At 34.3% G+C, this 11,549-nt stretch overlaps 1 pseudogene; it reads left to right on the forward strand.

The window, feature by feature from the left end:
- Nucleotides 1-7,097, forward strand: part of LOC141812720 (peroxisome biogenesis protein 5-like) — an 8,045-nt pseudogene extending 948 nt beyond the window's left edge.
- The last annotated feature ends 4,452 nt before the right edge of the window (nt 7,098-11,549 follow it).

The following is an 11,549-nucleotide window of genomic DNA, read 5'->3' on the forward strand; positions in this document are numbered from 1 at the left end:
CATATTTTGATTGATTAAGGATACAGGTACCATGTATATGCATTCATATTAGTTATGAACTTATGATTGATTTAATATGCTTCTCTTTCATACCTTAATATTATTTTAATATTGGCTATCTAGGCTCCCACCTATTGCTTAAGTGCTGGGCATGAGCCGACTGCCGACAACCTGGAACCGCCTTTCAATACTTAATAAAAATAACCTTATTCCTTATTCCTAAAGGAACTCAACCAAACTAGATAATAAATCTAATAACAAATAAGGAAACATAGACTAAACTTCTACCAGAACTCTCGTACCATCCTAAATAGGACAATTACCAACTTGGAAATCGTCAAGACTACTCCTAAAGAGGGGAGCTTACCAAAATAAACTTAAAAGCTTTTAAACCTTCATTTAGCTCTTTGTATTGCCCATTGGAATCATTTTTTCAATTTTTTCACCCAGAAATAGCTAGTTTTGATTTAACTCAGTTGAACCTTAACTGTAATTCACAATACTGAAACTGGAGAGTTGCTAAAGATGGTTTCATTTTTGAGATCTCTTATTAATTGTGTATGAACTGAAAGAGAATCAACACGTGCTAGTTCTTTTGATTATTGTAATCTCTCAATTTTTTCTAACCAACATGTTTCTATAATTTTCCTAGAATTCAAAATTCCTCCAGTTTGTTTCAAAGATGAGCAGAGGTGAGCTTATAGTTGATGAGAATCAAATCAAACCGGCCACTGGATCCATTGCTAATAATTGGGTCGATGAATATCAAACACAACATAGTGCTGGTCCCAGCTCTTGGGCTGATCAGTTTGTGCAGGAAGAGGTAGGCTAACATCTACTTCGCTTAAAAATTTCTATTTATGTATAAGAATAATGGAAGAAGTGTTTTTGCATAATTGAATTACTACTTAAGGTCAACCAACCTCAATGACATTTTTAGTGAAGATCTTTGTAATGACAATAATGGTCTATATGATGCCAATTATCCATCTTAGGACAATTCTTTTCTTGGAAAACCATCTTAGAAATTCTTTTTTGTAGCTGATTTTTATTGTTTTATGTTTTTCAGCTTCCACAAGGAAGGGAAACATGGGCAAAAGAGTTTGCCAAGGAATATACACAGCAGGCTGTTGATGATAAGTGGGTTAACGAGTTTTCCAAGTTGCATGTCCAGGACTGGGCTGACGAATTTGGACAGCTGCTTGCTAAAGGAGCTTTTGGTGAAAGTACAGCTGACGATTGGGCAAATGCATACGACAAGTTCAGTTACTCAATTTACTTCTAACATTCTAATATTTAATACTTTTGGCACTGTTTTTTTTATAAGGGAAATAATCTTTTCCTTTATGGCATGGATTATAATTTAAATTTATTAGCTCATATTTATACCATCATCTTCTCATAATTTTCTTCATTTAGGTATCTCGATGAGCAACTTGTGGCTTCTAAACAACAGTCTAATGCTTCAAGAGGGGTATATGTTTTCTCAATATGAACCCTTATGTTGGCCATCCCAATCCTTTAATAGAAGGACAGGAGCTGTTTCGTAAGGGCTTTTAAGTGAAGCTGTTCTTGCACTAGAAGCCGAAGTTCTGAAGAACCCAGATAATGCTGAAGGCTGGAGATTGCTGGGAATTACGCATGCTGAGAATGATGATGATCAGCAGGTGATATTTTCTTATCCTTCAAGGTTGACCTATGAATATTCTACATTTTAAGTATGCACAATACCTATTGTTCGATGCATGGTTTGAAATTCATACTGTACCTGATGGCATGATCGAAAGACATCTTGTACTGTACTTGGTTGCATGATTGAAATGTGTTGTTTTAGTAACTTACCTAAACTTGAGTATTGTGTCATGTTAACCTTTGACATGCCTTAGCACAACATGACATGTGTCAAGTTGAATTCAAGTGATGTGTTATATTTTTGTAGTTTGTTTCTTTAAAATTTTAATTTGATTGATTTTTATATGTATTCATCTCGGCATGCATCAAAGTGAAAATGAGCAAAATTATTTTTAATTCAATTGCTAACTAGTATAGTCTTATTAAAAGTAGAAATTCTAAGTGAAAAACTATCCAAATTCATGTTTGGCATGGTTTAACAAATGTCTAAATGTAACTCGTACCAGTGTGGTTTAAGATGAAATTTAATTTGATTACTATCTAACTATTAGTCTTATTTTTATAAGTAAAATAACTCATCTAAATCTATCTTGGTATGTTTCGATGAATGCCAAAATGTTTCAAGTGTCTCTATATCAAAATGCCAATGATCATTCTATCCAGGGGATAAAAAATTCAACATGATACTTACCCTAGGGTATGTAAGTTGCCTTCCTTTGTTCTTATTTTTTGTACTCATCTCTTTCCTCCCTCCATCTCCAATTCATCATTTTCACCATACATCAACATTGCTCTACAACACAAACTCTTACATAGAAACCTTGATTTGATGTTAACTTTTCTTTCTTTTGTTGCGAATAAGTCACTCCTAAAATCATAGATTTGCATCTTGTGTAGTATGCAGAAGGCCGAGGTATAATATTCCAGCAATATATCAACATGAGGTACCAGGATGGCTCATATCATTCTTATTTAGCTCATGTAATATTCTACCAATATTTTTTTGCATAATACAATAAAAATGAATGGCAGTCCAAATGGATGCAGATTGGTGTTGGTAGTATCTGCTTGTTGAAACTGCTGTACAAATTATGTTTCAATGATCAAAAGATTTGTGCTCAATAGCTAGTGATATAATGAGGATATGATCAATTTGAAAATTTAGCTAGTACAATAAAAGAAGGATTTATGGTTTTCTTTTGACTATTAAGATCATTCTGGACAAGAAAGTGCCAGAAATGGTCGATTTAGACAAGCAGTTGGGAGTTGGTACATTTCACTTTATCATCTTTGTTTGTAGCTACTTGATTCATTCGATTTGTAGTCAAAATTGATAAAATTCAAAATATACATTATCAGAATGGAGAGACCCAAACACAGGTCCTATCAGACTGGACTACAAAAGAAATATTTTCACTATAATCTTTTAGGAAATTGAAACTTCTCTGCTGTGTAAGTATTTATGTATGAAATTGGTCATGTTTCAAATATGTTGTCCAGTTACTTTAATTGTTGGAATGTTGTGTTTTTGTCTTGCTGCTAATCCATTTTGCATGACCAACTTGTTCAACATGCCTAGTTCTGTGACCTCTTAAACAACTATGGAAATCACCTTCCCCCTTGATTTTCTAATTGGTGGATCTTTTATATCTCACACCATTTCATCAAAGATGTCAAAGGAAATATTAGTAAATGTTGCTTTCCATGTTATATCCATTCTGTTCTTGAAATTCATTTGCATACAATTGATTGGTGCCTAGTTTTTCGTTCTTTGACAGTCTTTATTCTCCATCAGTGATAGGTCTGGTGAGAAAAATAATTATAATGTCACTATTTTTTTTCTTTCTGGAATTTAGTTTGTTGACCCTGCTTCTATGTCAGGCTATAGCAGCCATGATGCGTGCTCAAGAAGTAGATCCCAGAAACCTAGAAGTTCTCCTTGCACTTGGAGTGAGCCACACAAATGGTAACTATTGCATTTTATTTTGTTTTTCTTTATTCAAGCTGCCTAGCTACTTTGTTGTTGTTGTTGTTGTTTTTTTTTTTTGTGGGTGTGAATGTGAAAGTATTACCATTCTAAAACTTGCACGTTATATTGAGGTGAATGCTTTATTCAATATCATGGTGATTATAGGTGTATTTTTAAACTTCTTTGTTAGTGTTTCTCTTTACGTCAATTTTTCGAGCTTGAACATTTGGTTAGTATGTTCAATTGTGCAGATAAAAAATCTTTAAACCATGGAGCGGCAGTTTTGAGCATGAACATTTGGTTAACATGTTCAGTTGTACAGATAAAAATCTTAAACCATGGAGGGACAATGCTATTGCTATCTTGCTTTTTCGAAGTATTTTCTTTTTATAGAATTTATTTCTTGTCAATATTTTTTTTCCTATGTCTACGTAATTGTTTCACAAATTGTGATGAAGGATATCAACAATTTCATAATTGTAAAGAATATTATTCAGTTTCTAGACTGATTCTTTTTTACTGGGTTGTTGAACACAGAACTTGAGCAACCAGAGGCATTGAAGTACCTCTATATGTGGCTTCAAAACCATCCAAATTATGGTGCTTTAGTTCCACCACAGTTGGCAGATTCTCCATATTATGCCGATGTAAGTATTTGCATCATAGTATATATGGTCTATTGCTTAGCTTAGGAAACAAAGGAGATGTTCTGACTTTGTCTGACATTCCTAATTTACGGGAACCTGATTTGACATTCTTTTAAGCAATCAAATGCAGTGGACGACTCTACCATCATATTATTTGATCGTGTGGTTTTCCCTAATTATATGACACTGCACTTCAAGATTCAAGCTGCATCTTGAAGCCAGAAAATCAAACTCAATATTAACAGCTGACCATTTTTGTCTGTTTCACTGGTTTGGCACTAATATTGAATTTGTCATAAATGATGTGAAATACTTTTGAAGTTTGAATAATCTTTTTTATATGTCTTAATGTTCAGAGATAATTGTTTCATTTATTAATATCAGGTCGCAAGGTTGTACAATGAAGCAGCCCAAACGTCTCCCGAGGATGCTGATGTCCACATAGTTTTAGGAGTATTGTACAACTTGTCAAGGGAATATGATAAAGCCATAGAGTCCTTCCGAACAGCATTAAAACTAAAACCTCATGATTATTCACTATGGAATAAACTTGGTGCAACACAAGCAAATAGTATCCAGAGTGCTAGCTGATGCCATATCAGCCTACCAACAAGTAGCTTTATTTGTTGGTTATATTTTCTATTCATTTAGCCATCAGGCTTTGTACTTGATCAAGTAATTTTGCTGATATTTATGTGGAGTAATTTTCTTTTATCATATATACACTATATTTGTGTATAGTTTTGTACATGTATCTATATAAACAGCTAGTAATGAGCCTGTGTATGAGCTCTCATAACTAGCCTGTTTATGATCTGTTAACAGCTTTATGGTTAATACATGTTTATGAGATTAAACATTGTTCAATCTCGTATTCTGTCATACTAATGAGGTTTTACCAAGCTGAGCAACAAGCTTTTTTATAAACATTTTATTCATTTATAGTGCTAACCAAATGCATCAATTAAACTCTTAATTGATAGCTACCTAATCAATTTGTCTTCATTTCCATTAGATTCAGAGCTTCTTCTGCAGTTTTCTCTTCACAATCTTCAGATTGTACAACATACTAATTTGAACAGCTGAATTCCCTTCGTCATTCCACTTGATCTTCAGTTTTGTGACATATTCAGTTATATTACCTCTGCAACTTCAGATCAAAGCAAGACTTTATTTCCATTTTCCATTATATGTTAAATAGGCTTTTGCTTTTGAGGCATTTCACTAGGCTTTGATATGTATTACTGCATAGTTTTCTCCATGAATTTCTTTTCGTCCACAGCACCTTGCTAGACTTTACCGTAAAAATCAGATGATATTTGAGGTTTTGTCACAGTATACATGTCCTGTATCCTCTATGCAACCACATTGTTGTTCTATTGGAACTTTTTCACCTTGCTGTCAAAAACGATGATCTTGTGCATTTTTAGCTTTGAACTTTTTCATGTCTACTGACCTTTTTTACTTTTTCCATGCTTGCAATTGCTTCATAGGCACTAGACTTAAAGCCCAATTATGTTCGTGCATGGGCAAACATGGGTATAAGCTATGCAAATCAGGTTTGTTCTTTTCAAAGTAAGCTTCTATGTCATCAGCATTTTTTAAGTAATGCCATGTCACACATCCTTGGAGAAGTATATGTTGGAACACTTGGCTAATGCAAATAATGTATCTGAATCTTTTGAATAATCCTTTTTTTTAAATGGCAAAGAAAAAAATTGAAGTGCGCAGGATTTTGCTCAAGTACTATGATTCTACTCTTAGATATTATAGAAGTGGGTGAAATTAAATGTACTTCTTGATGAAAGAGAACCATTACATAGTATATAGCTAGGATCCATGACAAAATAGTAAACCTAAAGTTACCAAATTTGGACTAAACCCATAACATTAATAATTTTATTAACCTAATAACACTTCTTCCCTCTCAAGTTGATCTATGCTTGTTTAAACTGGAAAAGATGTTTAACTAGGATGTGCCAATAATGAAACTCAAAACATAATACTTGACGAGAGAAATGAAACTTTGGAAATTCCTTTTACTTAAGATTAAGACATCAAGATCACACTACATCAAGGTCTGATTCAAGCTCAGTGCCCATTGAGTAGCATGATGATTTTTGACAGATTACTGATTGGTTTATGGTACTTAGTATTCTTCTGAACGATGTTCCTATCTCCAAAATGCATGCAGTTCCAGATGGTTTTCAGTCAGCCAAATTAAGGCACTTATTGTTCCTTCTAATTGTTCAGGGTCTATATGAAGAATCTATCCGATATTATGTTAGGGCACTTGCTATGAATCCAAAAGCAGATAATGCCTGGCAATATCTGAGGATTTCTCTCAGGTACGCTGCTGCGAGTAACTAGTTTCTATTCCTTTTTATTAATTTATAAGAAAAAAGGTGAATCAAATCTTCCACAAAGTTGAAAAGAGTAGTTGAATTCAGTTCCTGTTTCCGCAGCTGCGCTTCGCGGAATGACATGTTTGACGCCTGTGACTCTCGAAACCTTGATATTCTTCAAAAAGAATTCCCACTCTGATTCAATCCTTCAACTGTTGGAGGGTTTTGATGGACAAATATGGGACTTGCTACGACCCCCATGTTTACTGCCTTTTGATTCTTGGGTTGCCATCTCTTGCCTGTTTTAAGTTAACAAAAAGAAGGGGCATCATCTCTATTAGGCATTTTAGTTGACTTCAGAGTGTCAAGTACATGACAAAGCTTATCGATACATCATTTTCTGTGGCTTTGAGTTGAACATGCCGATGTACTGTCCCAGAATATGCACACATATTGCCATGAATGCATTACCTGAATTGATGGAGATTAACTTCATGGTTAAAAGGTCGCTTGTAGAATGTGAATTCACGTACGTCTCCACTTATCACCCTCATCAACAATAAATAAATGCTCCTTTGTCAAGCTTTGTAATTGCCATCATTCAATGATCATACTAATCTTTTATCATTTTCATACTTATGATCAAGCTTTGCGATTGCCATTAACCATGTAAAGTCTTTGTTAACTGGACAAGGTTTGAATGCCCGAATCTCTCACCTGGGTCAGAGAAAACTATAGATCAAAAAGAAACTTTGTAGAAGCTCCAAAATATCGTTAAAAGTTCCAGCAACACCAGCAATTATTTATAAAGCTATTATTTATAAATAAATAATAAATAAATCATTGGTAAAATATCTCCAAAATAATAAATCAATGGTAAATAAACAAATGAGAAATATATAATTTTCATCATATAGCTACTATTATTTAAAAAGCTCCAAAGAGACACTTGAATGATAACTGATATAAATATATAAACATAATTGCATTATATTTCTAATGTTTATATTTTTTTCATCCGGAAAATGTAAAATCATGTTTCGATTAGAATCTGATTATATTTTGGAGATATTTATTAGCGTTTCATTTTTATATGTAACTGTTAATGTACTATGCCCGTATTGCAAGTATTCACATATTTCTCGTTTGAGACAATGTATTATATAATGTAAAATATAAAAATATATATATAAAAAATCAATGAGAATCTAGTGCATGAAGCTCCCGGTCTCAACTAGCTCAGATTGATCAGCTACGCTCCTCACAAAGAAACAACTATGAAGTCCAAATCGACTTAATGGGCTAACAAACACCGTGTTTGGACAACAACCAAACAGACCCACAAGTGAGCTGCTTTGTCCCAGGCACAAAGCCAAATGAGCTTCTCACCCAAAAGGCATCTTCAAAAGACACCCCTTTATTTTGAAATTTAAACAAAGGATTATAACCCTTTCATTGTGCCTATTCAACTAATCTTATTCCTATAAATAGATCTTCTTTTCTCTATTCGTTCTCATCCAATTTTAGAATTGTTATCCCCATTTATATCTTTTGTTTCTCCTTCTGTATAAAAGTGTTTTCAACGTCTTACAAACTAGAAATTTGAAAGTGTCTTGAAAATATTATTTTAAAGAAAAAGGAGTCGAATGGTTATCTTGACCATATATAATATGATCGTTCATTAAAATTATCTTAATAAAATTTCTCTTTAATGTTATTTTATGATCGTTTTAATTTTGCGCGTCTTTTAAAATAACAAGTAGATTTTAAGATTTAAAGAAATAAAATTGTTTAAAATTAAGAGTAAATTTGTTTAAAAATAAAAAAGGCCTCGAATGATATGAACCTAATTAACCAAACGTTTTTCTTTCCATGCCTTCTGCCATGCCGTTGCCCGCGTTAGTATACGCAATGAGTTTTAATCATCAGCTTACGTACGCACTGATTTTCGGGTTCTATCCAAGTAACGCAACTTCCTGCATGGCCCCACGCTACACATGCAGCCCCACGCTACACGTTCGCCTCCACGGCTGATCAGAGTTTATGGCACTACCGTAATTTTCGTAAACACAAAGGGGAGTTTATGGACTCGGAGGCTCGACCTAGCTTCGCTAATCTCCCCCAATTCTTCTCCTTCCGCTTCTCGTTCGACGACGGCTGCCTTCGCGGCGAAGAAATCAAGATCCTGTCGATCTTTCCTCTGCCGACGCTGCCCCTATTTTTTTTTCGGCTGGTGGTACACTGTATTTTGATTTCACTTGGTTCGTTTCACGTGGCGGGAGGGAGGGCCAGGATGCTGAGCGAACCAGAGAAGAAGCTTGTCTCATCGGGGAAGCAGAAGGGCCACGATCAGGAGGAGGCCCAATCCGTGGCGGAATCCAAGCGAGCTCGGGCCGGCTTCCTCGCGCACGAGTTCCTCTCCAGGGGCACGCTCCTCTAGGGGTGGGAAAAAATACTGAATTTTTTGTATACCGCACATACCATATCGATATTTACCGTCCATATCGAAAATTTTGGTATACCGAAAATTTCGGTACGGTATAATACCGTACCGAATTTTTCGGTATCGATATCGGTATGAAATTATTATTTTTTGGTATTTCGGTATATACCGAAATACCTATTATATATCGTCTTATAAATTATTTATTATTTTTAAAATTGATATTGGGTACGGTATTTCGGTATGATCGGTATACCGAACATTTTTATACGATCGGTATGATCAGTATGATCGGTCGGTTGGTCGGTATTTCGGTATGATCGGTATACTGAACATTTTGATCGGTATGTATGGTAACGGTATATGTTTTTTTTATGCTGAAATTTTCGGTACGGTATACGATATCGTATGTAAAATTTGGTATACCGTACTGACCCAGTCCTACGCTCCTCGGGCGGCGGTGGGATCCGTCAAAGGGCGCCTTCGAGCAGGGTTCACTTTCACCGGAGTCCGGCGCGTACAGTCAGGCGCCGATGTTGAAGATCATGCTTTCGATGTTGAAGATCCGTCAATAGGCTGCGAGCAGGGTTCCTCTAACTCTAGCGCGAAGTAATACTTCTATCCTGCTTTTCTTGGGATTCTTTGGATTTCTTTCATTCAATTGGTAAATCTCATATATCTTGATCAATATTCTCAAAATTAAAAAATTCTATCGCCTGATAATTTTTCTTTGATTCTTGTGACGATCCCTTGATCAGGGGTGGGAAAAAATACCGAATTTTTAATATACCGCACATACCATACCGATATTTACCGTCCATATCGAAAATTTCGGTATAAAAAATTTCGGTACGGTATAATACCGTACCAAATTTTCGGTATCGGAATCGATATGAAATTATTATTTTTCGGTATTTCGGTATATACCGAAATATTCGATATATCGTCTTATAAATTATTTATTATTTTTAAAATTGATATTGGGTACGGTATTTCGATATGATCGGTATACCGAATATTTTTATACGATCGGTATGATCAGTATGATCGGTCGGTTGGTCGGTATTTCGGTATGATCGATATACTGAACATTTTGATCGGTATGCATTTTATACTATACTGAAAATTCGGTATACCGAATTTTCGGTATACCAAAATTTCGGTATACTGAATTTTCGGTATGGTAACGGTATATGTTTTTTTTATACCGAAATTTTCGGTACGGTATACGGTATCGTATGTAAAATTCGGTATACCGTAAAAATTCGGTAGTCTTACCCTTGATCAGCTTTAAGATTTCGATGTGACAGCATGCAGTATGCAGTAATTTTTCAATTTATACGATCATAGAATCAATCTTGTAAAATCGTTAAAATGATGAATTTTATCTTTTACACGAGACATACTGCCTCTTATGATGCAGTGAATGGTCTAGCGATAGAATACTTTTCAATTTTGATAAGTTAATAGATTTTTTTTTAATACGTGATGATCTAAAAAATGCTAGATTAATGCATCATTCAACTATTTTTTAATTTATTTTGATGATCATGATTGATAAAAAATTTTAAAGAACCGAATCGATCATCTCATACTCAATGGATCGTACATTGAAAATCTGATGCTAACTAAGAGACATGGTGCATTCTTAAATAATTAAGATTTTCGTACATTGAAAATCTGATGCTAACTAAGAGACATGGTGCATTCTTAAATAATTAAGATTTAATTCCCATATAATATATTGATGATGTTAAATTATTATGTTAAGAATTATCATGCTTTTTAAATTTACTTAATAGACAGAATATATCGGACCGTCCATTTCAAGATTAATCAACTCGTAAGAATTGAACATCCAATTACAAAAAGGTGAAAAATAAAATTAAACAATGCATGGTACATTACACTTTAAAATTTTAAAAATTTTATAACCTTGAATACATTTGTCATCATCTATCTATGCTTCCTGATTTACTTTAGTGATCGATAGAAACTTTCTATAAACTAGATCGATCGCCTTCAAATTTAACCGAATGATAAACATTGAATATTTATCAATATATAATAATAATAATAATAATAATAATAATAATTGATTTAAAAAAATCATCAAATTTACATGACAAACACACGAGGATGGGAGAAGCATCCTCTAAAATCACTCATTTGGGTAGAGGGAAAGCAATGGCCACCTCATCCCAGAGGCAAAAAAAAATCGTATGAAGTAACTTGAGCACACAGATTAAAACCAACACTCAGATACCTGGCTGATGCTTTTTGTGTATACGACCAATATTGGCCTTTGATTGTCTTTGCAGACTGCAAACCTTCTGGTATGACCACTCGATCCCTGTCGATGTGGGTAACTATGGAGCTGCAATCGTCTACCGCTCCTTTGTACAAGCAAAAGAAGCACACCATATGCAAGCTAGGAGAAAATGCAAAGCCAGACTTTGTATAGTATGGCAAGAACAATCTCTACTAGTATTTGATCCATTAAAGAGACAGGC

This window comes from Curcuma longa, chromosome 19, assembly GCF_044706935.1.
Source record: "Curcuma longa cultivar G26 ecotype Majalengka, Jawa Barat chromosome 19, ITB_CL_G26_1.1, whole genome shotgun sequence".
NCBI classification, from domain to species: Eukaryota; Viridiplantae; Streptophyta; class Magnoliopsida; order Zingiberales; family Zingiberaceae; genus Curcuma; species Curcuma longa.